Source organism: Bubalus kerabau, chromosome 12 (assembly GCF_029407905.1).
Source record: "Bubalus kerabau isolate K-KA32 ecotype Philippines breed swamp buffalo chromosome 12, PCC_UOA_SB_1v2, whole genome shotgun sequence".
NCBI classification, from domain to species: domain Eukaryota; kingdom Metazoa; phylum Chordata; class Mammalia; order Artiodactyla; family Bovidae; genus Bubalus; species Bubalus kerabau.
The window spans coordinates 47446238-47469560 of NC_073635.1; positions in this window are offsets into that span (position 1 = coordinate 47446238).

The following is a 23323-nucleotide window of genomic DNA, read 5'->3' on the forward strand; positions in this document are numbered from 1 at the left end:
AAACAAATGAAAAGCCTGTATCCAGCCTAGGTGAGTTACCCTGCTGTCTAGGCGGCAGTGATTATGTCGCAGGAACTGTCCCTGTGGGCCTCCTGAACAGGAGCTCTCACGGGCATGTGGGGAGTCCTCCAGGCACGCAGCCTCCGTGCCAATAATAACTGCCGCCTCCGTGCCTGTTTGTCTCATTGGCTCTACGCTATTTTTCTTTTTCCATGTTTTTTCCGGTTTCTCGTGGTCTATATCACGTTGTTTGTACCTGTAATCTCCCACTGGAGTATAAGCATCAGGAGGGCAGGGGGCTTTGTTGTTCTGTTCATTCATGCTAACATCTAGTAGGAGAATGCCTGGCCCAGACCATTTTCTTGGTAAATGCCTGCAGTCTGGCTCATTGGCCAAACTGGTTGAATAACTGCAGCCATGAGAATGACATTTGCCCAGAGCTTTGCTCTAACCCTAAAGTCCCCTCTGATTCTGCACTTAAAAAAATGTTTTTTAATTAATTTTAGACTTACTGCAAAGTTATAAAAGTAGTACAAAGACAAATATCATAAAATATCTCTCATATGTTGAATCTAACAAGAAATGATACAAATGAACTTATTTATAAAACTGAATTAGATTAATAGACATTAAAAAACAAAAGTATGGTTACCAAAGGGGATAGCAGGCTAAGGAGAGATAAATTATGTGTGTGTGCATGTGTGTCTAACTTTGCTGTACACTTGAAATTAACACATTGTAAATTAACTATACTTCAATTTACATAGGAGAAAAAATTAACAAACACAAAATATTTGATCCAGGAAAAGTTAGTACAGATAATTACTGCAGATCCTTCACCCATATTCTACAAACGTTAACATTTACCTTGTTTTCCTTTATCATTCTCTGTGTGTGTATCTATTTCTCTCTCTCTCTCACACACACACACACACACACACGGGCACACATGCACACAAATATATATTCGTTTTAGCAATACTTTAAATAGTATACATAGTGCCCCTTTTAGCCCTAAATATTTCAGTGTATTTCCTAAAGTCAGTAATATAACCACAGTACAATTATCAACATCATGATTCTTATATACCAATTTTATTCAAATGTCACTACTTGTCCCATGGATAAACTATGTAGCATTTACTTTTTCAGACCCAAGACCCAATCCAAGATCATATATTACATGTAATTGTCACGGTTCTTTAGTCTTTTTTGATCTGAAACAATCTATCAGAAACTTTTTATCATTCTTGAAGCATGCAATTATTTTGTAGTGTTCCTTAGTTTGAGTTTGTCTGCTGTATACCCTGATTGGACCCAGACTATGCATTTTTGGCAAAAGTATCTTACAAGCAAAACTGGATTCTGTTCACTGCAGCATATTAGAAGTCACAGGACTTTTTTTTTTTTCTTAACTTGTGAGGTTAACACCAGTTACTTGATTAAGGTGATATCTACCAGGCTTCACCACTAAATTGTTCCTCTTGGTTTCTCTGTAATGATTAAGTGTCTTCTTATAATACTCTCATTTTGGAGAGGGTCGTATGTATGTTCATCCTCTGTGAAAGTTTTAACAGAGAGCTGGTTTCTGGGTATCCAGATTTAGTGATCTAAGAATCAATTGTCCTTTGACTTACCATTCATATAAACCTAGTTCAGCTTACCCTCTCACCTTGCCCACCATCTTTATGTTATAGGTAATAAAACTAAATAAAGTTTAGAATAAAATGACCTATACAAGAGTGAAAACTTTCCAGAATAGTATTCATAAAAAAGAATTTGTCCATGATACTAGATAATTGGGTCTAACAGGTGCAAATAATTTTCTTTGGATCAAAAAATATCGCTTTTTTTAAATTAAATGTAATTCTCAGTTTGACTAATGGTTTTGGTGACAAAATTGTAGAAGAGTTTTCTAAAAAGTTTTAAGGTGCATTTTCAGACTTTCCTTGTTCTTACTTTTACCTTGATAGAGCAGCCAAGAAGGAAAATGTCATTTGCATAACTGCTGGGGGATAAGAGAAAACACAGGTGGATGGGCTGTTTGATGGTAAACAATTTGCCCACCAAATATTAAAAGAATTGAAAAAAATCACTGTTGAAAATAAAAACCTAGTGTTCTCATAGTAACACTTGCATAGAAGCAATCTAAACACATCATCTACTTGTTCATTTTTAATAAAAAAGAAATAAAATTTATATTCAAGTTATTCATCATTAGCCAAACACTGAGCTAAATAAGGTTAAAATTAAAGTTTGTGGATCACTGATTTGAAATCTTTCCCTTCAGCTCTTTTTATAGTTGCCTTCCTTTTATCATCCTGGCTCTAAAACTTACCAAGATATTTCTCTGTGCCTTGGGTTCTTTGTAATTAAAATGGGGATGTTAGTAATAGTATACACGGTGAGTATATAGTGAGGATGGAGTGAGGAAGTAATGATTTCCTGTATATAATATTCTTAGAATGGTGCCTGCTGCTGCTGCTTCTGCTAAGTCGCTTCAGTCGTGTCCGACTCTGTGCGACCCCATAGACGGCAGCCCACCAGGCTCCCCTGTCCCTGGGATTCTCCAGGCAAGAACTCTGGAGTGGGTTGCCATTTCCTTCTCCAATCCATGAAAGTGAAAAGTGAAAGTGAAGTCGCTCAGTCGTGTCTGACTCCTAGCGACCCCATGGTCTGCAGCTACCAGGCTCCTCCGTCCATAGGATTTGCCAGGCAAGAGTACTGGAGTGGGTTGCCATTGCCTTCTCCGAGAATGGTGCCTACAAAAGGTTAAATGCTATGTACAGTTTAGCCAGAATAATTATTATTTAAGTTAGTGTGACAGGGTCTCTAAAAACACCCTAGGATCACTCTCACAAGAAGCTCTCCCAAAACTCGGCATATAGTCAGAACCATGGCTATGATTTATTCCAGTTAAAGGATACAAAGTGAATCAGCAAAGGGAAAAGGCACTACTTTGTATGTAAATATACATATATGTATATATATACAAAATCCAGGAGAAGCCAGACACAAGCTTCCAAGAGGGTCCTTCCAGCAGAGTGAAATAGGACATACTTAAGCACCCCAATGATGAGTTATCATAACACATGTGAAGGGTTGGCTATCAGGGAAGCTAAGGAAAAAATCTGTGCCCAGGGTTTTCACTGGAAGTTGGTAAGATAGACACATTTGCCTAACACATATCAAAATTTCAGACTCCTCAAAGGAAAGCAGGTGTCCAGCATAAATCATATGGTTTGCACAAACTATTTGGGCAGTGAGCCACTCCTATCAGTTAAGATTTGGAAACCCTCCCAATACCCAAGTTCCCAGAAGCCAGCAAAGGACCAACCTAGTAAACATGCCTTTCTAAGGAAAGCACCCCACTGTATTTTTTCCTTTACAGTTAGATATTGCTATCTTATTGTCTCCATGAAGATTCAACACTTAACAAGTTACTTCCTAATGGAAAAGTAACGTGCTTTAGAGGCATAAGTCAAATAGGCTGAAATGTACCAAAATCAAAGTCAATTGCACACTACCAAGTGTTACTTCTAGACAATGACTTCATGCAAGTATTTTCAAAGCACAATGGAACCAAGGAATACAAAGATTACCCTCTAAAACAATAACATAAGGTACCTTACAGAAAAAGATAAGTTTTACTTATGAGCAGGTTGAATTGAATTCTTCAGTCTTTTGCTCTTACATATTCGATTTTCCAGTTACACTTTCCATACTCAATTGATAAACAAACTCAACTTAGAACTCTGAACTGCTAATTGTTAAATGTGAGTAAATAAGAGGTGAGTAAATAAGGCCTCCAGTGTCAACAATATCAATGGAAATGCTATAGATTCTCTAGAATGATCTGGAATCTGCAGGGCAGAAAACTTAGGCATTGATAATATGCTTTTAATTTCATTGAATTTGATTTACAGTGTTGCTTAATTTCTGCTGTATAGCAAAGTGACTCAGTTATACATACAAGTATATATATGTATGTATATATATTTTTTCATATTATTTTCCATTATGGTTATCACAGGATATTGAATGTAGCTACCTGTGCTATACAATACGAACTGTTGTTTATCTATTCTATAATAGTTACCATCTCCTAATCCCAAAATTCCTCACTGATATTTTTGATAATATGTATGATTTACTGACAACTATGCATTAATAATCTGTAAGCAAAGATTATTTGCTTATGTGAAGGCGTAACTGTGGGAATATATTATTCCTTAATTCTAAAAAAAAAAAGCATTTGGTCATGTCAGCTTATCAAATGCCAAATTTGTGCTAGGCAATGAGGTCCTGACCTTGAGAACTTTAACATCTCTGGGGGAAACGTGGACACACGATTTGAATACAATTCAGTCAAATATAATAAACATGCATGATAAAATTACCATTGAAAAGTCACAGCAGAGAAATTTCAACTTAAGGGATTTTGCTTTGTGAGCTTAAGTCATTCAACCTCTCTGGGTTCAAATTTCCCCATTTGTGGGGAAATATAGTCTTGCGCTCAAATTGCAAGATTTCAACTAAGAAAAGTTCTGTCCTATTTCTGAGAATTTACAGAGGTGGTAAGGATAACTGGTAGCTATGATGTTCTAGATCATTTATCAAAAATAATCTTAAGATCCTGGAACATTTGAAATATTAAGAATGTTTTCACTCAACAAATTTTGCTTTGAGAAATACAGATATTAAATTTATTCCTTTAAACTTAGAATGACTCTAAAAGTAATATGATCAGTGCATATTTGTGGTAGACGTCAGAGGCAAGGTTGGCAAAGGTTGTGATGCTTTTCCACTGGCAAACAATCTCAAAGTAAAACTATTCCAAAATCATTTTTTTCCTTTTTTGGTTTATTAAAAACTACTGGAATAGTATTTGATTTCTGACCTGAAACAAAGTTGGTAGGTGCTACCAATATAAAGTAGGAGCCCTTAAATTACTGACTCCAAACTTTATTGGAAAAGTAATTTAACAATTACTAAGTCATTAATATAGAATTTTAAACAGAAGCTCCAAAAAATTTCACACAGCATTTCAAGGTTTAACAAAGTATCCTGACTGGACACAATTTTTGCATTATAGGTTAAGAAATCACAAGATGTCTGGAAAGCCCAGGGTAAGGATGAGAGAATTAATATATAGGTATTAATTAGATTTAAAGAAAGTATGAAGCCCAGGGAAAGAAGCTATGGCTCCTATTCTTAAACAGAAATGAAGATTTAGTTATTATAAAACAAAAGATTATGCTTATTATAAAATAAAGTTTAATAGACTATATTTCTTGGATTTACCAACACACACATGAGTTAGATTGGAATACAATTAGTTTCTTTTAAAGCCATGTGGTAGCATCTGGTAATGAATTGAATCATTGAGTATTCCAACTTGGATTCCTTTCCAACTATGATAGGGAAGCTATCAAGCAGATGAAAAATAGAACATCTGAAGTTAATTGAATCATTGCCAGGAAAAAGACGAATGCAAATGATGATTTTGCACTTTGGACAATATTATCTCTAAGGTCCATTTCATCACTAAATTTCTATGAAATGCTAATTTTAAGAATCTAGAATAATTAAAAATATCACGTTAGTATAATATGATGGAAAATCACGTTTAAAAACTGTTTAAGTAACTGCCTATTACAGAAACCATGGAATCGAAAGGAAGTATTTTCAAGCTAGAAAAAAATCAAGATCACCTCTATTATTTCCATTGTTATGCTTTTCAGCAAAGATATTGTTATTCATTTGTCCCTTCTTTAGTCCTCACATCTCTTGTTAAAGGATTATTTTGGGACTGAAATTATAAGCATTCCCTCACCTAATGTTCAAAAATAAAGTTAAAAAAATATGCATTTCTTCATATCATCTTTTTTTAAACCTCATTTCCCAATCTATCAGAGCAGAAACACTATGGAAGCTACTCAGCTCTGAAGTTCCACCAACATTTTTCATGATTCTTTGCATGTTTCATGATGTTCAATCTCAAAGGATGTCCTCAAGACCAATTTAAATAAATGAAATTAATTGTGGCATATTTCAGAATAATTCATTTTTAATATTTTCAATTATATCTACTTTTGAAAAGAAAGTTTGGGGTAAGAGATCCAGAATTTTGATTGTCAACAATAACAAGAAAGGAAATTTAGCTAAGAGAGCTCCCTGTCCATTAAATTAATAAACTTCTTATATCTGCTACCTAAGATATATCCTAGCTGGCCATTCCCAGCTAAGTCTCATCAGGTATTTATGATCACATAGATAATACATTCATGGAAGACATTATCTTTGACATCATGAAGAATTACCCAATAATACATTTAAGCTGTCTTTCCAGATTGGTTATGGAATTTTATATGTTCCACATCTTCATTCTTCCAGTAGTTAGCTCAGTATTATGTATCTCAGAAGATAATTCTCATATGGATAACTTTTCTCAGCTAAGCCAGAAAATCTTTGTTAATGCTGTTGTTTATATTTCTGAGTCTAAAGGCAAGAGAGAAAATAATGCAAAAATTTTTAAAATTAATGCACATATTTCCATCTTTCTTATATAATACTACCATCAAAATTGAGTTAATCACCTCAAATTTTATCACTATAATATTTCTTCACTGACTTCAAAATAAAGTTTGAAACTTCGTAGCACCTCATTCACATATTTAATCTACTTTTCTGATGATCCTTCCTTATCCCTTTCTCATATGTTTACCTATAACAATATAATCTTGAAATTTGGAAAGGTGTAAATATGATCTTTACACATTGGACTATTTTAGAACACATTTAAAGGTATGTAACTTGTTTAAAAAATAAGGTCCAAAAAAAAAAGACAAGGGAGCAATGCTCTATCTTAAAAATGCTACACAATCAAAAGTAAGAAGGGAAATGGACAAATATGGATGTTCCCCTGAAAATTATCTTGGGGTAGTAATATGAGGTGGGCTCTGAGCAGGAAAGGAAGAGGTTTCTTTTGATTTCTGGGGTCTGGATTCCAAGGTGGGAAACCATCTAAAGATTCTAAAGCTTAAGCCATTCTCCATACTCCATGAAGAAATTCAAGGTGTTAGGCAAAAATTCCAGGTCAGGTTTGGACTGGGTTGGAGCTCATCCTAAAAAAAAAATCAACATTTTGAATAATAGATGTAAATCACTTTGTATATATATTCATATTTTGCCCCAAGTTCCTCTTAATACTTTGTTAAATATCAAACTCTGGTCATTGGGTGTGTTGTGTGTGCTCAGTCTCTCAGTCACGTCTGACTCTTTGCGACCCCAAGGACTGTAGGCTGCCAGGCTCTTCTGTCCGTGAGATTCTCCAGGCAAGAAAACTGGAGTGGGTTGCCATTTCCTCCTTCAGATGATCTTCCCAACTCAGGGATTGTAGGTGTGTCTCTGGCATTGCAGGTGGATTCTGTACTACTGAACCACAGGGGAAGACTTTGATCACTGGAGAGGGGGAGCTGGTTAAAACAGAAGCTCATGCATACACTTGGGACAAATAGCACCAACTGGAGAAGTCAAAGACAAGAGGTAGCCTCTGAGTGTACTGCTTCTACAATCATTGAGCACCAGGGAGGATTTGTAGAAAAGAGAAACCTCATTTGAGTTTTCCAGAAATTATCTGAGTCAAGATATCTGAAAGATGGACAAACATACTCAGGAGACCTTGAGCTAATTGATATATGGTCACTAAAATGAAATAACTTACTGCCTCACCTCAAAAATAATCTGAGAATCATTCCATCTATATTATTTTTTCATTGCTAAGTCACTTCTGACTTTTCGCGATTCCACGGACTATAGCCAGCCAGGCTCCTCTGCCATAGGATTTCCAGGGAAAAATACTAGCATGGGTTGCCATTTCCTTCTCCAGGGGACCTTCCTGACCCACGGATTCAACCTGCATCTCCTGCATTAGAGGTGAATTTTAGTGACTGTAATTATAGAGTCAGGATTCCAAAGGAAACAAGGTTTTGTTGTCATTGTTGCTCTTTAGTTGCTAAGTCATGTCTGACTTTTTGTGGCCCCATGGACTGTAGCCCACCAGGCTCTTCTGACCATCAGATTTTCCAGGCGAGAATACTGGAGTGGGTTGCCATTTCCTCCTCCAACTATATTAGATTTATAAAATCTAAAAAGGGTACTATTTATTACTTCTAGTTAAGTATCTGTTTGTAGTTTGCTGCAATTTCTAGCATAGCAAATATTTTCAAAGCTAGAAATTTCAGAAAGCTTTTCAATTTTATCATATATTTTATTTTCGATGTCTTTAAAGGGCAGTGAAATAGCTATGCATGGACTGAACTTTCTATTCTTACAAGCTAACAGTCAGATAATTTTAAATCCATTCCCACTTATTTCCCTCCATTATAGAAAGGAAAAGCCATGAGTTCCCTGGTGGCTCAGACAGTAAAGAATCTGCCTCAGTGTGGGAGACCCAGGTTTGATCCCTGGGCTGGGAAGATCACATGGAGAAGGACATGGCAACCCACTCCAGTATTCTTGCCTGGAGAATTCCATGGACAGAGAAGCCTGGTGGGGTACAGTTCATGCCGCTGCAAAGAGTTGGACACAACTGAGTAACTAACACTTTCACTTTCATCTCTTCTGCAAGGGAATGCTTCCATCTGAACTGTAGTCTACATGCTTTCCCAAATCCATGGGTATTTTATGCCCCACCCACCATCTTTTATTTTTCAGTTGCTTATGTCACTGTGTCATAACTGTCAGTACATAAATGTAGTTGCTTTTCTCCATTAAAAGAAATAGACCTACCAGTGATCTATGGGACATATTGCTCAACAACAGCAGAATATACATGAAATTCAAGTGTCCATGGAACATTCTCCATACTGGAGCATATATTGGGTTGCAAAGCAAGTCTCAATAAATTTAAAGAGCGTAAATATTCCAAAGTATCTTTTCAAACTGCAATGGAGTAAAGCTTTAAATTAGTAACAGAAGGATTATATATATATATATATATATATACACACATATATATACACATTATATATATATATATATATATATATACACACACACAGCATTCTCTTAAATAATGCATAGGTGAAAGAAGACATTACAAGGGAAATTTAGAAAATACTTTTAGATGAATCAAGTGAAACACAACATACCAAAGACTGAAGGCTTTCCCAAGATCAGGAATAAGATAAGGTTTTCTCCTCTTTCCACTTTTTTTCCAACATTGTACCAGGAGTTCTAGCTGGGCTAATCAGTCAAGAAAAAGCAATAAAGACCATCTGTAGTAGAAAGAAAGATTGGTGGTTGTCACAAATGAATTTTTAAACCTTGTTTTGTTTTCACTAATCATTATGCTTGAGAGATTCTTGCATGGTGATATTTATAGATCTCATTCATTCACTGTCACTGGAATACAATATAAAGAAATGATTATCAACTTCAGTGTTGGTCCTCATCATGATTTCCAACTTTTTCTTATTACAGACAACTTTGTTATCAATATTCTTATACATATAACCTGGTGCAGAAGGTTAAGTAGGGCACTTAGATAAGAGTCAAATTGCTGAGTCATAAACATAATCAACCATTAGAGCTGTGAAATAACAGCAAATATGAATTGGACTCTCTGCCCCCTTGTTCCTGACACAGAGTGCCTAAAATTCTTATAATCTTCTAAATGATGAGAGTACTGAGCATCTTTTATCTTAATATTTGATCTTTGACAATGACATTCTAAATCCCGTGGAATTTCCTGGATGATAAAAGTGTCTTTTATTCTAATGAGATGACTCTTGGAGAGCTCCTCAAAGCATTAGAAAGACCAAATCCTAATTAGAAGCTTGGAACTTTCTTGAAACTTGAAAGCTTCCTTGCCCATCCTCTAGGAAGCCAAGATAGGCTAAAGATTGAGTAAATGACCCATCATATGTGCATAATGAAACTTCCATAAAAATTCCAAAAGTGTGGGATTTAAAGAGCTTCTGGGATGGTAAACAAGAATACACGCACACACTAGTAGAACGCTATGTCCCAAACTCCACAGGGACAGAAGGTTCTGTGCTCTGGAACTTTCTGGACCTCCCTCTGTGAGGGGTGTATTTCTTTATCTAGCTGTTCATTCATACCCTTAATATATATTGTCATAAACTGGTAATCTAGTAAGTAAACTGTTTTCCTGAGTTCTGTGAGTGGCTTTTGCAAATTAACTGAACCTGAGAAGGGGCTTGTGGGAACCTCTGATTTACAGTCCATCAGTCAGAAGTACAAATAACAAGCTGGGCTTGGGTTGTTGGGAAGGTGGTAGCGAGCAGTCTTGTGAGACTGAGCCCCTGACCTGTGGAATCTGATGCTATCTTCAGGTAAATGATGTCAGACTGAATTGAATTGTAGAACACTCAGCTGGTGTTGCCAAATTGCTTGGTGTGTGTATGGGGGGGAATCCACACATATGTTGTCAGACTGTTGTGAGCTTTAGTAGAGGAAACTGAGTTTTTCCTAGACATCAGGTAATAGAAACTTCATTTTCAAAATTGGTTAGATCAATTTGCATTTCTATTAGCAGTGTATGTTTGAGAAGTTGATATTGTCATAATATATTGCCAATCAGTAGGTTGTAAAATGACATCACATTGTGATTTTAATCTCCCCTTTTTCCTAATAAGATTGAGAGCATTTCTTGTATTTTTTTATATTTGAGGTCCATTTAAGTTTCTTCTTTTGTGGAATGTCTAGGTCTTTTAACAATAATGCCATTTACTTTTTTATCTTTTTCTTACTAATTGTATTTACGTATTCAATGTACTAATATTTTGCCAGTCATATTTGTCAAAAATATTTTCTATCAATATTCAATTTGTTATATACTCATTTTTAGGTGTATTTCTAGTTTAAAATTTTAATATATGCAAATGGCTTCTTTTTTCCTTTTTGATTTGTGCTTTTTTCCTGCCTTAAGAAATCATTCATTGCAATTCATGAAGATATGTTCTTATGAAGGTTTTAAAATTTTTGCATTTCACACTAAATGCCAGTGCATCTGGAACTCGGTGCTTTTTATGGTGTAAAATGGGGATTGACTTTTCAACATAGGTAAATTGTCACCCTGCTTCTTTAACTGATTTGCAGAGTACATCGTGCAAAATACTGGGCTGGATGAATCTCAAGCTGGAATCAAGATTTCAGGGAGAAATATCAACAATCTCAGATATGCAGATGACACCACTCTAACGGCAGAAAGCAAGGAGGAACTAAAGAGCCTCTTGATGAGGGTGAAAGAGGAGAGTGAATTGCGGGGGGAACACTACTCAGTCCTCTACATGTCTTGCTATGATCATCAATATAATGCTGAAGAGATGCGCCATGACTGATTTTTGGAATGAATGGTTTTAACATTTCCCCATTGAATGGGATATTTTGCTGCCACTATTGCAGCTATTCTTTGTCAATTTAAGGCAGCTTCCTCTCCTCCTAGCTTGCTAAATATGTGTGCATATGCAAGTGTGTGTTTCATGGAAACTTAATAAATGTTATCAAATAACGTTTATGTATTTATTGAGAAGATAGTTTTTCTCTTTTAATCTATTACTTAGTAAATTATAATAATCAGTTTTCTAATATTGAACCCAGAAGCTTATATTTGTATAATAAACTTCATTTAATTATGATGCATTTTTTTTCTTTTTAATTACTGGCATTAGTTTGCCAATATTTAGGATTTTTACACCTATGTACATTAGTGTGAATGGTTCATAAATTCTACCTTTGTGTTTTTATTAGTTTTTATATTAACGTTATACTAGAATCAAAATGAATTTGACACTGAACCTTACTTTCTGAAAGAGTTTTATTTTTCCTTGATGTTGGGTAGAGCTGAATGGCCTTGCTTTTTTCTATTTCTTTTTTTTTGGAAAGAAATTTGAAATACTGCTAACATTTTTCACTGAAGATAACTGCATGCCTTTCATTTTCCTTAATTTAATTTTTTTCAAGGAGTTTGCCTATTTCATTTAATATTTCAAATATATTGACAGACATGTTTTAAATGTTTTCTTATTATATTTCTGTTGCCATTGTTTGAGTAATATCCTCATTTCTAATATTTATTTCTGGCTTCCCTTTTTCTTGATCTGCTTTCTGAGTATTTTCAAAGATGTAACATTTGGCTTTGCTGATCCTCTCCCACGCATCATGCTTACTGTTTCATTAGTTTCTATAGTTATTTTTGCATTTCTTTCTTTTTATCTCCTTTGAATTTATTTTGTTTTCTTGTTAACTTATTCAGTTCTTGGCTATTATTAATACTTAATCTTGAAACTTACTTTCTTTTTTTATTTATTTTAATTGGAGACTAATTACAATATTGTGGTTTTTGCCATACATTGACATGAATCAGCCACGGGTGTACATGTGTTCCCCATCCTGAACTCCCCTCCCACCTCCCTCCCCATCCCATCCCTCAGGGTCATCCCAGTGCACCAGCCCTGAGCACTCTGTCTCATGCATTGAACCTGGACTGGCGATCTGTTTCACATATGATAATATACATGTTTCAATGCCATTCTCTCAAATCATCCCACCCTTGCCTTCTCCCAGAGTCCAAAAGACTGTTCTATACATCTGTGTCTCTTGCTGTCTCGTATATAGGGTTATCGTTACTGTCTTTCTAAAATTCCATATATATGCATTAGTATACTGTATTGGTTTAGTATACTGCATTGGTGTTTTTCTTTCTGGCTTACTTCACTCTGTATAATAGGCTCCAGTTTCATCCACTTCTGAAACTTACTAAATACAGCTTAATTGCCTCTGACAAGTTTTGATAAATAGCAGTATATTATAGCTCAGTTTCTACAAGATTGCTTTTTGAATTATGAGTTATTTAGGTTCTTTTTCAAAGATATACTTATGTATTTATTATTGTTTTCTAATCAATTATATTTACGTTGGGGAATATGAGACTCTGATAATTTCTTAATATTTAAAATTTTCCCTAAAGTCTATTGTATCTAATAGTAATATAACTACACCAGCTCTCTTTTGAATTTTTTTTTGCCTGCTCAATTACCTATAATGTCTTTCCTTTCAGCTTTTTTGAGTTCATTGTTGTTGCTGTGTCTTTTACAAATAGTGTACAGTTAATTTGGGTATCATTGATACAATTAAATGGTCTCTACTTTTTAGAGTATAGACAATTTACATTGATATCTACCAACTTATTTTGTGCTTCCCAGGTCCATTGGCTGAGAATATAATCCAGTAGGTTGTGATAGGCCTGTTTAGGGAAAGAGTGGGAGGAAATCTGTCATATAAACTTGTGGTAATGTGTTAAGGTTCTTATTCAAGGGGATCTTGAGTCCTCCCTTCAATCAATGCTACGTCAGAAAACTAGCTCCGAACAGAAACTTGATGAAACGTCCTGGTTTTCCAGTGCAGCAGTTGACTTCACTATTCACCTTGCCAGATCCCAATATTTTTTCCTGGTTGTACATGTCAAGGAACACTCTGATGTTCCTTGTACATGATGCTTATCTATGTAGTCCTTAAGCATACTACAGTCTATCTGCTGCTACTGTTAAGTCACTTCTGTTGTGTCTGACTCTATGCAACCCTATGGACCGTAGCCGGCCAGTCTCCGCTGTCCTTGAGATTCTCCAAGCAAGAATACTGGGTGGGTTGCATGCCTTCCTCCAGGGGATCTTCCTGACAGAGGGATCCAACCTGTGTCTCTTATGTCTCCTGCATTGGCAGGCAGGTTCCACTAGCACCACCACTACAGACTATCAGCTATCACCAAAATCCTTCTGGTCAAGTCATTCAGTTGCCACTCTAGTCTTGCTGTCATTAATAAAAATTATGTCCACCTTACCTCTGTTGGTTAATTGTCACAACCTGGCTTCTGCTATTTTGAATCATTATTCCTGTTACTAAGAAAGCTTCATGTACCACATGTTCAGCTTTAGCCCATAGAGGAGAGCCACAACTAAGTTTCTAAAAGAAGCATCTCACCAGTACGTTTCTTAGTAACTTATTGAAGGGAATATTTTGAATCCTCCCAGGGAACCCAAGTGGTGGGTATACTCCAATCTCCTGTAATAAGTTTATTTTAAAACTGTCATTTCCCTGAGGCTTCTGACTCCTTCTCAACACTCTGTCAAGGCATCTCCTATGTGTCTACTTTCCTTTCTTTAGGCCAGAAATCTGTCCAAGCATCAAAGACCCATCTGACCTGCATAACCATCACTTGACTAGATCTTAAAGACTGAGTCATGGAGAATACTCCAATGTCAATTAACACCCGCCCGATCCATCACTCCCAAGTTCTACTCAGTCACATGTTTTAGCAATTCCTGCTGGTACATGTCTTGCAATTTGGGGCTGTTTATTCTGCTGCTGCTGCTGCTAAGTCGCTTCAGTCATGTCCGACTCTGTGCGACCCCATAGACGGCAGCCCACCAGGCTCCACCATCCCTGGGATTCTCCAGGCAAGAACACTGGAGTGGGTTGCCATTTCCTTCTCCAATGCATGAAAGGGAAAAGTGTAAGTGAAGTCGCTCAGTTGTGTCCGACTCTTAGTGACCCCATGGACTGCAGCCCACCAGGCTCCTCCATCCATGGGATTTTCCAGGCAAGAGTACTGGAGTGGGGTGCCATTGCCTTCTCCCTGTTTATTCTACTTCCTCTCAAAAAGGGATCAGCATTACCCTGCCTGGGCTATACTGACCTGTCCTTGATTACTGGTCTGGAATGTGTGAGAGAGGGCAGGACTAAATCTTGAGGAAGACATGTACAACTAATGTGGCAGCTGCCCCAGCTGAGATCTTTCCAGGTTCTTCATGTAAAGAAAGCATAGTTCAAGGTTCAGAAGAATCCATGGCTCAAGATTTTCTGGCTTATTGACCAAATGTACTCATGCCAGTCCTGAAGGTACCACTGTTTATCTGATAGATGCCTGAATTTAACGTAGGGCTGTTTAGTCTGTGCTTTCTGTTGTCTCCTTGTCATTCTGTTAACTTTACAATTAAACCCTGGGCTGGTTTTCATCACTATCTGTCACATGGGTGTGTGAGATAAAAGACATTTAAACACTGACACAGAGACCCTCTTGCTTTCAAAGCATACCTTGAATGATAGTTGGTTAGCCTGAGTCTGTCATTTTCTCTCTCTCTTTTTTTTTTTTTTGAGTCTCTTAAAGATGATAACAAAGGCCAGCAAACCCCAGAAGCCTTATAATTATCATTGCCCTCGTATCTTTCAAGTGCCATTGCCACTGCACAAGTTCCCACTTGAATTTTGTCTTTATTCACCAGTGAGAGTCAGTACTTATAACGCTACTGCATGGCAGGGGTTATTACCACTTCACCTTTTCTCATCAATGACAGTTCCAGAATTTCATCCTGAGTGTCTACTTTTTAGAGTCACTAGTAGTCCCAACTATCTTAACCTGGGTTCGTCTTTCAGCAGAGAAAGCAGAGTCCATATCCTTCTCTTCCACATAAGGCAGAGACTGAAACATAAAGGTGGATGAAGGCAGCGTACATCAGGGATGGAAAGTTTGAAATAGAAAGCCAAGAGAAAGCTGTTTCATCAGTACAGGCACTTGGGGCTTAAGTCTACTCAGATATTCTCAACTGCCAGCCCTTCAGGACTATCTCCTCCAACGGATAAAAGAGAGGAGCATGTTTTAACTAGACCCCATGCCTGATTGGGTGGAGCCTGCCCTTAAACTTCCATACGTGTGGAAATGTACCAGGTAGCTATATGCAGGCCTCACAGATTTGGCGTCGGAGAAACCTAGGATGAAAGCAAGTGTCCTTCTAGTGAGGTTATCAACTCCATTCTACCCAGTTTCTGTGTGTAGTATGAACCAGGGGCTAGTATAAACTAAATTTTTATTTAGGTTTTCTTTAGACAGATAAATCATGTGACTTTCTATTCCAATCCTATTGTGAGAGCTTATAGCTACAGAATCTCAGAGGATATGTTTATCCCCTTTTTACCTTGACCAAGAGCCAAGGTCAAGGTACATAAGTATACCTACTATCTTCTGTTATGGTCAGATTTTTCTAGTTGTCTATGGGTGTCACCTCTGGGAGTGCTAGCCCTTCCACTAAGACAGAAAATCTTGAGCCATGGATTCTTCTGAACCTTGAAATGGAAAGATCTCCATTTCTTGCTTGCCTCCCTCCTCCAGCCCACATTTTGTCTCCTGACTCTAAAAAAGTTTAGTCCATTAACCCAGCCTCTGAGACACTGAGGATTGCCAGACTACCTTATGGTCAAAACTGGCTCCAGTGCCCAATTACCTCTCTGGATTTGTGCTTTCCATTATTTCTATTACAAGTATTTCTTTAACTTTGCTAACACCACCTCTGATGAGTTCTTAAATATATATATATATGGTTATTCTGTGTCAAGGTTTTCTCTGAATATTTCATGAAACATGTTGCCAAAATACATGTCTCTTGGATCTGAACATCTGTACCTGAATATCTCAAAGATCTTCAAAAATTTCACTCATCTCTTTTTCACACAAACCTACTCTTCCTCCTATATTCTTTATCTCCAACAGGCATAACTCATCCCATGGAATCCTCATGACTTTCAGAAGCCATTATACTGCCCTTTATTTCCATCATATTATTATATCAATTTTTACCACTTACATCTCTTGAGCTAACCTACACTCTACATACCACTAGCATACCACTACTGATTTCATTCAAGTGGCCTAAGAGTTCTCTCCTGGACTATTAAAATCACAGGATAAGTAGCCACCATATTTACATTTACTTTCTATTCTCCAGGTTGCTGCTGTAGTGAAATTTTTAACATCCAATCTACACATGATACTTGCTTATCTCCATCATCCTTCTTTTGACAGAATATTGTCCACACAATTTAGGATGATCTTCAGTTCAGTACAGTTCAATTGTTCAGTTGTGTCCAACTCTTTGCAACCGCATGAACTGCAGCAGACCAGGCCTCCCTGTCCATCACCAACTCCCAGAGTCCACCCAAACCCATGTCCATTGAGTCGGTGATGCCATCCAACCATCTCATCTTCTGTCATCCCCTTCTCCTCCTTCCCTTAATCTTTCCCAGCATCAGGGTCTTCTCAAATGAGTGAGTTCTTCACATCAGGTGGCCAAAGTTTGGAGTTTCAGCTTCAACATCAGTTCCACCAATGAACACCCAGGACTGATCTCCTTTATGATGGACTGGTTGGATGTCCTGAAGTCCAAGGAACTCTCAAGAGTCTTCTCCAACATCACAGTTCAAAAGCATCATTCTTTGGTGCTCAGATTTCTTTATAGTCCAACTCTCACATCCATACATAACTACTGGGAAAACAATAGCCTTGACTAGATGGACCTTTTTTGGCAAAGTAATGTCTCTGCTTTTCAATATGCTGTCTAGGTTGGTCATAACTTTGCTTCCAAGGAGTAAGCATGTTTTAATTTCATGGCTGCAGTCACCATCTGCAGTGATCTTGGAGCCCCCCAAAATAAAGTCAGCCACTGTTTCCACTGTTTCCCCATCTATTTGCCATGAAGTGATGGGACCAGATGCCATGATCTTAGTTTTCTGAATGTTGAGCTTTAAGCCACTCTCCTCTTTCACTTTCAAGAGGCTCTTTAGTTCTTCTTCACTTTCTGCCATAAAAGTGGTGTCATCTGCATATCTGAGGTTATTGATATTGCTCCCGGCAATCTTGATTCCAGCTTGTGTTTCTTCCAGCCCAGCGTTTCTCATGATATACTCTGCATATAAATTAAATAAGCAGGGTGTCAATATACAGCCTTGACATACTCCTTTTCTTGTTTGGAACCAGTCTGTTATTCCATGTCCAGTTCTAACTGTTGCTTCCTGACCTGAATACAGGTTTCTCAAGAGGCAGGTCAGCTGGTCAGCTAGTCCCATCTCTTTCAGAATTTTCCACAGTTTATTGTGATCCACACAGTCAAAGGCTTTGGTATAGTCAATAAATGTTTCCAAAACATCCAGAAATAGATGCTTTTCTGGAACTCTCTTACTTTTTTGATGATCCAACAGATGTTGGCAATTTGATTTCTGGTTCCTCTGCCTTTTCTAAAACCAGCTTGAACATCTGGAAGCTCATGGTTCACATATTGCTGATGCCTGGTTTGGAGAATTTTGAGCATTACTTTACTAGTGTGTGAGATGAGTGCAATTGTGCGGTAGTTTGAGCATTCTCTGGCATTGCCTTTCTTTGGGATTGGAATGAAAACTGACCTTTTCCAGTCCTGTGGCCACTGCTGAGTTTTCCAAATTTGCTGGCATATTGAGTGCAGCACTTTCACAGCATCGTCTTCCAGGATTTGAAATAGCTCAACTGGAATTCCATCACCTCCACTAGCTTTGTTCGTAGTGATGCTTTCTAAGGCCCACTTGACTTCACCTTCCAGGATGTCTGGCTCTAGGTCAGTGATCACACCATTGTGATTATCTGGGTCATGAAGATCTTTTTGTACAGTTCTTCTGTGTATTCTTGCCACCTCTTCTTAATATCTTCTGCCTCTGTTAGGTCCATACCATTTCTGTCCTTTATCGAGCCCATCTTTGCATGAAATGTCCCCTTGGTATCTCTAATTTTCTTGAAGAGATCTCTAGTCTTCCCCATTCTGTTGTTTTCCTCTATTTCTTTGCATTGATCACTGAGGAAGGCTTTCTTATCTCTCCTTGCTAGTCTTTGGAACTCTGCATTCAGATGGGTGTATCTTTCCTTTTCTCCTTTGCTTTTCACTTCCCTTCTTTGCACAGCTATTTGTAAGGCCTTCTCAGACAATCATTTTGCTTTTTTACATTTCTTTTTCTTAGGGATGGTCCTGATTCCTCTTTCCTTTACAATGCCATGAATCTCCATCCATAGTTCATCAGGCACTCTGTCTATCAGATCTTGTCCTTTAAATCTATTTCTCACTTCCACTGTATAGCCATAGGGATTTGATTTAGGTCATACCTGAATGGTCTAGTGGTTTTCTCCATTTTCCTCAATTTAAGTCTGGATTTGGCAATAAGGAGTTCATGATCTGAGCCACAGCCAGCTCCTGGTCTTGTTTTTGCTGACTGTATAGAGCTTCTCCATCTTTGCCTGCAAAAAATATGATCAATCTGATTTCAGTGTCTACCATCTGATGATGTCCATGTGTAGAGTCTTCTCTTGTGTTGTTGGAAGAGGGTGTTTGCTATGACCAGTGCATTCTCTTGGCAGAACTCTATTAGTCTTTGCCCTGCTTCATTCTGTACTCCAAGGACAAATTTGCCTGTTACTCCAGGTGTTTCTTGACTTCCTACTTTTGCATTCCAGTCCCCTGTAATGAAAAGGACATCTTTTTGGGGTGTTAGTTCTAAAAGGTCTTGTAGGTCTTTATAGAACTGTTCAACTTCAGCTTCTTCAGCATTACTGGTTGGGGCATAGACTTGGATTACTGTGATATTGAATGGTTTGCCTTGGAAACGAACAGAGATCATTCTGTCATTTTTGAGATTGCATCCAAGTACTGCATTTCGGACTCTTTTGTTGACCATGATGGCTATTCCATTTCTTCTGTGGGATTCCTGCCTGCAGTAGTAGATATAATGGTCATCTGAGTTAAATTCACCCATTCCAGTCCATCTTAATTTGGTGATTCCTAGAATTTCAGTGTTCACTCTTGCCATCTCCTGTTAGACCACTTCCAATTTTCCTTGATGGCTCCTATGCAATATTGCTCTTTACAGCATCGAACCTTGCTTCTATCACCATCCAAAACTGGGTGTTCTTTTTGCTTTGGCTCCATCCCTTCATTCTTTCTGGAGTTATTTCTCCACTGATCTCCAGTAGCATTTTGGGCACCTACCAATCTGGGGATTTCATCTTTCAGTGTCCTATCTTTTTGCCTTTTCATACTCTTCATGGGGTTCTCAGGGCAAGAGTACTGAAGTGGTTTGCCATTCCCTTCTCCAGTGGACCACATTTTGTCAGACCTCTCAACCATGACCTGTCCGTGTTGGGTGGCCCCACATGGCATTGCTTAGTTTCACTGAGTTAGACAAGGCTGTGGTCTGTGTGATCAGATTGGCTAGATGTCTGTTTCAGTCTGTCTGCCCTCTGATGCCCTCTCTCAGTGCCTACTGTCTCACTTGGGTTTCTCTTACCTTGGACATGGGGTGTCTCTTCACGGCTGCTCCAGCAAAGCTCAGCCGCTGCTCCTTACCTTGGACTTGGGGTAGCTCCTCTCAGCCACGCTCACCATCACAGCCCCAGCTGCAGCGCTTCGGCATAGTCGCAGCTGCCATTTCTCTTCTGGCCACTGGATCGCATGCCTCTACTTTTTGGTTCATGTTCTTCACTGTACCTGGAATGCTCTTCTTACATTCTATTATTTCCTTGAATTCTCATAATATCCTTTGAACTCTTCCCCTATGACTTTAATAGGCAGTCCCTCATCCAGGCTCTCATAACAATTTTGGCTACCTCTATTTTGGTGCTTTCTACCTACCGGTGATACTTTAATCATTTGTTTGTCTATGCCACTAGGTTACAAGTATCTATAGAATTTGTACCCTCAGCGAGTAGTAGAAGACACATATTATGATATTTCCATAATTTACCATATCATGTTAAGTGAATACATATAAAATCAAATGACTAGGCTTTATATTTCCTCTGAGATGTAATGCTTACCAAGGTTGGACATTACTACCCTTGATAAGGCAGAGAAAAACAATAATACAAGTTTATGTAAAATAAAAGGTAAGTGAAAAGTACTAAAGACACTTCTTTATATCTTTTATATTCAACTTTTATTCAAATTTATTTCCTGCGTATTTTGAGTCTTTATATTTAAGCATATCAAATCTTCATTGAAAAAAGACTATCAGATGATAGCATTTATTTCTTGAAAATTATTATGCAATATATTCTTTCAGAAGCTACAATTTATACAACCTAATAGAAACACACTTTGAATAGAATGTTTTCACATTTATGTAAGTTTAAATTGTTTCACACGGAGTATCAAGCAATAATGCTCTAGTGTAACTTTAATGTATCACAACATTAAATTTTCACTCTGATTTCACAATCTGACTTGCAAATATGTAAACAAGGATTATTTAAAATGATTTTTGCATTAAAATAAAGTCAAAGCATTTATATTTTGTGATAAGGATAATGAGATTAAAGCAATAATAAAAATATATGAGGTATTAAAACTGTGTATATAGGTTCAGAAGAATAAAGAAGATAAAGGGAAGTGGAATTCACACACTGTAATATATACTATTACTATGGAAATAAACTGGAGATAAAAATATCAAATGATATAAAATAAATAACATGAAATAAGCTCACCAGGTGACCTTAAGAGATGTAATTAAGACTCTCACAAAGGTGGTTATTCTCTATAGAAAATATAGCCACATGTAATATAATGTAGAGACACACATATACATATGTATATATTTAATATGCCAGTCAACATTATGCTAAGAAACCTATTCTCTCATAATTTAGTACTGCTGAAGTTTCATTAATGAACACGTGTAGGCTATAACTACCCCCTACAGCACTTTCTATTTCCTTTTCATCGCTTTATTTTTTTCAAAAATATTTTTTCCCTTCCAACATACTGTGCAATTTACTCATATATTTTCTTTACTACTCTCTCCTTCATATAGAATTGAAACTCCAAAAGCTTACATGGTAGATAATTAATACTTGCTGAATAAATGAATATTGTCATTTTCACTGTCTTTGTTCTATGTTTACTATGTACCTATGTTACTCCCTTTTCTTATATTTTTCCTTTTTTAATTGACTTATAGTTGCTGTACCATGTTATATAAGTTGTGTGCTGTGTGCTAAGTTGCTTAAGTTGTGTCCGACTCTTTGCAGCTCTGTGGACTGTAGCCTGCCAGTCTCCTCTGTCAATGAAATTCTCCAGGCAAGAATACTGGAGTGGGTTGCTATTTCCTCATCCAGGGGATCTTTCTGACCCAGGGATGGAACCCCTGTCTCTTATGTCTCCTACATTGGCAGGCAGGTTCTTTGCCACCAGGGCTACCAAATAAGTTACAGGTAAACAATATACTGACTCATAATTTTTAAAGGTTACACTCCATTTATAGCCATTATTAAATATAAGGTTATATTCCCCAGGTTGGACAATATATCCCTGTAGCTTATTTTACTCCTAATAGTTTGTACCTCTTAATCACCCTCTATGCTGCCCCTCCCCCTTCCCCTCTACCCACTAGTAACCACTAGTTTGTTTCTCTAAATCTGTGACCATCACTCTCATCTCTTAGCTTTGCCTATGATTTTATAAACTTGAAACAGTAGATAAAATTACGTATAGACAAAATTATTTATATTATGTATAAATTAATATATGTAATTATGTGAATATATTGGATATTACTATATATTTAGTTAATTGCTACAACTGCCTAGAATGGAATGGACAAAATTCATTTCTCATATTTTTAAACAAAAAAAAGTTATGACTGTAGTAAAAGCAGTTAACTTGGCCAGGTACTTGCAGGGTTCTAATAAAATCACCACTTATTTCTTATGTACTTAATTGTCAATTTTGAAAGGGCAGGATGAAAGGCCTCATACAGCACCCTCCATTTAGGAAACTTATTGAAATTGATATCCATTTACTTGAAGGAATTGCATTAACTATATTATAAAAGGGATCACAGAATTATGTTAAGAATTATTTCCAACTGCTTACTCTTAATTGATTCTATATTAGAAGTGGAAAATAAAGAGGACAGAAACACCATCCAACATTTTACCAATTAGGCTATACTACCTAAGAGAAAATTAAAAACACTCATTTTTTTTTAATGTTTTTAATCCATTAAGAGTAGAATTACCATTCAGACATTCAAAATCAGCAATCAGCCTAACAAATTCTTTCACTTTTTTAAAAAAAGAATTACTCTTTGATGTTCTTTTTATATATCAAAAATACTAAGTTCTGGCTATCAAAACATAAATTCATAAATCTTCACAAAAATATTTCCTACTTGCTTTTCTAAAGACCCTACTATCCCCTCAAAAACTAGTGTTTCGTAGATACTAATCAAATTTTTTAAAAATATGTTTCAGGTCAGATAACTTAGAAAAACCATTTAGAATATTCTGGATTAAGTGTATTTAAACAAATTTATTAATTACAGAATTCTCCACAACCTGTCTCAAACTTATTTGTTCTGTTTGCCCTAAGACTACTTTCCAACAACTTCCCTATGCAGCACATATCTAGATCACCTATCTTTTTTTAAATTAAAAAAAAATTTTGGCCAC